General features: G+C 40.1%; 1 pseudogene; it reads left to right on the top strand.

Moving 5' to 3' along the window:
* Positions 1 to 625: 625 nt before the first annotated feature.
* LOC142456040 (large ribosomal subunit protein eL14-like) lies at positions 626 to 5688 on the top strand (annotated as a pseudogene).
* Positions 5689 to 5951: the final 263 nt, after the last annotated feature.

Here is a 5951-nt window from a genome sequence, read left to right as displayed (position 1 = left end):
TTGGGAAAATCAGATTCAAACTCAATGCTATTGATTCCATTTGACTCAGTGACCCTATGGACAAAGTAGAACTGCCCCAGTGGGTTTCAGCAGCTGTAAATCTTCATGGGAAGGGAAAGCCTCTTTCTCCTTAGGAGCAGCTGATGGGTGTGAACTGCTGACCTCATCATTAGCAGCCCAACTGCTAACCCACTATCATTGTTGTATAAAAGTTAGTAATTCAATGTCTCAAGTTCTTCAGTTGTACTATTCAGTTGTGATACAACTCTTATCACAATCCATACATATACATATATCAATTGTATAAAGCACATCCGTACATTCTTTGCCCTAATCATTTTCAAAGCATTTCCTCTCCACTTAAGCCCTTTGCATCAGGTCCTCTTTTTCCCCCTTCCCTCCCTGCTCCCCCCTCCCTCCCTGCTCCCCCCTCCCTCCCTGCTCCCCCCTCCCTCCCTGCTCCCCCCTCCCTCCCTGCTCCCCCCTCCCTCCCTGCTCCCCCCTCCCTCATGAGCCCTTGACAACTATTTTATGTGGTCATGTGACACCATTCTGACCAATGAGCTACCGTGTTGATCGGTGCTATCAAATGCGTTCTCTTCCCGCGCATCTTCCATCCTGAAGCATGGATGATGCCAGGGGCATCCTGAAAGGGGGAAACAATGGGAAGCTTGATAAGGATGGCAGCCCAAGTGTAAGACGTTGACCACCTTGTGGAGCCATCCCACCCTGGGAGTCTACATGAACTTCTCTTTATGAAAGAAAAAAATAAGCCCCTTTACTATAATTTTGGTTTTATATTACATGTTGCTGAATGCAATCATAACTGGTATACTAGAATATTGTATTTTGGGTTTTGGGCTCTATAGCAGTAAGATAAATTTCCCCCAAATAATATGAACTTAAAATTAATTCAAATCAATCCCTGTTTCTCGACTATGTAAAATGATGGGGGTGGAGGGGCAGGGAGTGTCTCATTAAGACATATATTGTAAGAAAAGGCAGTTTACCTAGTTCTGTTGAATATACCCATTGCCATCAAGGCAATTCCAACTCACAGTGGTCCCAGATAAAATGGTTGTTAATCCTTGTTTGTCTAAAACAACTATGGAGTTTCTAAACCCAAGATCATAAATGCACCTCAAATATTTATTGAGAATGACTGAACTGGGTTTTCACAGATGTTTCTGATTTCAATTTGTTGTGAGAATCTTTGAAGCAAATCACCACCCCAAAACCCAAGCTCAGTGAGTTTACAGGCATATTTAGTCAGCACAAGGTCCTGACATGTAAATACTTCGTACTCAACTATGAAACTAGGGGTTGGTTGTTCAAATCCACCAGCAGCAGCACAAAAGGAAGGATTAGAATTTTGCTTTCATAAAGTTTACAGTTAATAAAGAGTAGAGCCAATGGAGTATTCTTACTTTGTAACAGTTCTATAATGGGCTGGATTTGACTCAGTGGCAGTACACGAAGGACCTTAACTTTATCTGCAAAATGGCTTCACAGCCACACTCAGATTTGTTTTTAATTGAATGATTATACCAAGGGATAGCAATCTTGGAGGTCTTCTTTGAGTTCTGTTCGCCAGAGTGATAGGGACAATGCTAATTATTTTTAGTAGATTTATAAATATGTGATTACTGAATCAATGCATACAAATATTTTAAGATTCTTAATATAATTGTTCTCCAAAAATAGTGTTCATATTTTTTGTTTCCATCAACAACATAGGAGGGGGTTTTCAAAAAGTTTATGGAAAAGTGGAATTAAAAGAATAGATCCTTTCCACAAATTTTTGGAACCCCTGGTCAGTAAGTGTTTTCACACTGCAAATTTTTAAACCCTAGGTTTAAAAAGCAAGCTTAAAAAAATTGTACTTCCTTGTTTTAATTTCCCTTTTTCATTTGCGTTCAAAGTTTTTCACATATATTTGCTATTTTTTAATTTATTTCCTATAAGCCATCTAAATCCTTAACTCTTTTGTCACTGGATGCTTTTACTATCCAGTCTCAGGATATCTTCATGTATGAAAGATATGGACTCGATGTGGCTAATGGCTAATTTTTCTCACTTGTTCACATGCTAATTTGTATAAGTTTATCTTGTGGATGATACACTTCCCTAACATCTTTTTTTTTTGTGGCTGGCATATTTTGTGGTTGGCATATTTCCCAAACACCTTTCAGTTAGAAACCCCCAGCACCACAAGGCTTCTTCTTCATGAATTGTGTCCTCCCTAAAAGGTTGAGAATGAAAACCCAGAATGCCTTGGCCCGACACTCACAGCAGGCTGCTTCAACATGCCCCACGCTCAATACAACATGTCCAAAGATTTCCTCAGGGAAGGGAGTAATATTTTGAAATTTGTCTTAATGGTCTTATTTCTGATTTCTTTTCAGACAAACAAAATAAAGGACATTACAAATCTTCTTTACCTGTATCTGTTTGATCATTCTAATCTCAGAAGCTGGGCTGGAAAAAGACAGAGATGCATCCTTTGCCTGTGGTCAAGTTGCTTATACTTATATCAGCCAAGTACGATGGGCCAGTGTCAGTGGTGAAGAGGTTTTTCTTCTGGAATGACAGCTGCAAAATTATTTTGAAAAATTTAAAAATCATTTTATTAGGGGCTCATACAACTCATCACAATCCATACTACTTTGAAATTTATACAAGTCAATTTAAACTTTCAGAAGGAATATTTTTAAAATGCTAGTCTACCTTTTCAGAGAAAACTAATCTCTATTGATATTTCTAACATTTAAAAAAAATCTGGTTTGATTCTAAAAATATCATTTTATAAAGATAAAATTAATCTATGCTAATTTCTTTAAAACTTTTTAAAAGACAGAAATTCTATTAACATATTTTAAAATGAACCATCTTACTACTCAATCTAATTTATATTAATAGTATTTTGCACATTTTTCTTATAATGTGATGCTCTTCTTTCAACTCACAGAGAACCTATATACAACAGAACGAAGCACTGCTCTGCCCTGTGCCATCCTGACAACTGTCGTTACGTTTCAGCCCATTGCTGCAGGTACAATGTCACTCCATAGTTTCTGCCTTCAGCCAAGATCCATCTGACTTCAGCAATGATGCTCCTTGTTCCATGTCATCTTCTGAATCCTCTTGCATACCTACTTCCTCTCAATGTATTTCTGCAACTGTTCTTAGATGATCTTTAGCAAAATTTTATTTGTAGATGATGTTAATGACATTGTTCTGCAAATTGTGAGTTCTTTTGGGTCAACTGTCTTTAGAATGAGGACAAATCATGGGTACAGATAAGAGCTGGAAACACGGGGAATCCAGGACAGATAAACCCCGCAGGACCAATAATGAGAGTAGCAATACCAGGAAGGGAAGGGGAAAGTGGGGGGAGAAAGGGGGAACAGATCACAATGATTTACATATAACCCCCTCCGTGGGTGATGGACAATAGAAAAGTGAGTGAAGGGAGACATCGGTCAGTGTAAGACATGAAAAAAAAATTATAAATTATCAAGGGTTTGTGAGGGGGGAGGGGAGGGATGCGGAGCTGATACCAAAGGCTCGAGTAGAAAGAGCATGTTTTGAAAATGATGGCAACAAATATACAAGTATGCTTGACACAATAGATGGATGGATGGATTGTGATAAGAGTTGTATGAGCCCCCAACAAAATGATTTTTTAAAAGGGTACAAATATGGATTTCTTCCAATCGTTGGCTATCTAGCTATCTTACAAATTTCTTGCCAGAGACAAGTGAGTGTTTCTAGTGTGTGTTGAACTATTTCAAACAGTATCCCACTAATTTCTTTGAGCCTGGTTTTTGGCTAATGTTTTCAATGCCACTTGGAGTTCTTTTTTTTTTCCTTCACTACCATTGGTTCTTGACTATGTGCTACCTCTCAAAATGATTGAATATCAACTAATTCTTTTTAGTACAGTGAGTCTGTGGTAGTTACATAATTTTGTATCAACTTGAAGATATGAGTGTAGGGCTGGAGTCTAGCCTGTCAATCAGATCACAGCCTGATGGTACCTCCTTTTGGGTGTGGTCTCATAAGGAGAGTCCTGGGAACTTCACTCTCTCTCTCTTTCATCAACTTCCTGTTGAAGAGCCATGCTGGGAGGTTCCCACAGACATCAGATCCACAAGATTTTGCACCCACCAGTAAGTGATGTTCCTGCCTTCTGCATCATTACATGTGACAGCATGAATCTGAAGAGGAACTTATAGACTAATATTGAACTTATGGACTAGCATTGGACTTATAGACTTTATCTGGTCTGGGATGGGATGTTTGCCTGATATATAATTACTTCTTAATATAAAGCTCTCTCTTATACCTATATATGAATGTCATTGGATTTGCATTTCTAGTCAACCCAACCTAACATTGACAATATATATTTTTCCATATTCTCTTAATAATTCCTTCATCTTCAATATAGCCCATAGACCCTTTCAGTATGTCAACTCAAGGATTGATTTTTTTCCCTTCAGTTTTTTCAGTTTGCTATAGCCTGAGATTGGTTTCTGGCTGAATGCTGCCAAGATAGTGCTTTTTTGAGGTTGGCTGGGTGGCCTACATCTCATTTGGGCCTTGTGTTAGTCCAGGTTGACTAGAGAAACAAATTCATAGACACTCATATTTGTATAAGAAAAAACTTTGTATAAAGAGCAATTGTATATTAAGAAAACTTCCCAGCCCAGTCCAGATCAAGTCTTATATTAGCCCATATGTGTGATAACAGTCTATAAATTCTTCTTCAGACTCAGAAAACACATACAATGATGCCGAATGCAGAAAGATCACAGGCCAGTGGGTGTTAAGTCTTGTGGATCCAGTGGTGGTGGAAGCATCTCAGCTCTGGTGAAGGTCTCCACGTGGCTCCTCCAGCTCCAGGCTCCATCAGCATAGCTCCATGTGGCTTGTCCACAAGAATGTCTCAAAAGAAGAGTGTCTCTGGCCGCCAGTGAGCTATTTTTATCCATCTCGCCTCCAAATGAGATCATCAAGCTGAGACATGATTGACAGGCTAGTCTCTGCCCAACTGCCACACGCCTCATGCCACGGAAGTGATGAGTAGGTAGATGTGATTGATCAGAGCAGGGCTTTGGTCCATGGACCATGCCCTCAAGCAAGCTTGTAGGCCCCACCTTTCAAACGTATGCAGCTCCCTGACTTCAGCCTCAAGGCCCCACACTGGCGGCAGAAGACTGTCTGACAAGCCTGGCAAAGGGTGGAGAGCAACATAAAATGAACAGCCCCAAGATGGGCCAAAAAGATTGCCGTCAGAGAAAAGAAAGCCAAGATAACAGAGTTTTTGTCATTTTAAAGTCCCAAGGGCAAAGAAAGTGAGGAATGAGCTAGTGAAGTATGAAGTTAAGAAGCTTCAAAGGGCGGCTCTCCTGAAAGCGTCTCCCAAAAAGCCAAGGCTGAGAAGGGAGCTGCTGAATGGGAACAGCGAAGGTTCCAGCGAAGAAGGTTCCAGCGAAGAAGGTTCCAGCGAAGAAGGTTCCAGCGAAGAAGGTTCCAGCGAAGAAGGTTCCAGCGAAGAAGGTGGCCACTGCCCGCAAGAAACCCCCCCCACCCCGAGAGAAGGGCCCCTCAGAAAGAGAAAGCTGCGCTCAAGCCCACAAAGCACCTGCGCAAGGCAACTCAAGAGAGAGGTCAAGGCTGTGATAAAGTAATCAAGTTTCTATTTGGCAGGCTCAACAAAAAAACCAGATAGACCTAGAATGATTCGAAATATATTTTATTCTAGTCTCATCTCACTGACACTACAGAGACCATCCACTCCCAAGTGGATAAATAAAGGCATATATTCAGGTTATGATTTATAATATTGGGGGAGGACAGAGACACATGTCAATCCATAACAGACATGTTTTCCACAACTGAGCTAATATTCGATATTCAAAGATGTGCTGAAATTTTTCTTTTGG

This window comes from Tenrec ecaudatus, chromosome 9 (genome assembly GCF_050624435.1).
Source record: "Tenrec ecaudatus isolate mTenEca1 chromosome 9, mTenEca1.hap1, whole genome shotgun sequence".
Classification (NCBI taxonomy): domain Eukaryota; kingdom Metazoa; phylum Chordata; class Mammalia; order Afrosoricida; family Tenrecidae; genus Tenrec; species Tenrec ecaudatus.
Note: the sequence above shows the minus strand (reverse complement) of the source record. Positions and strands in the feature narration are given on the sequence as shown.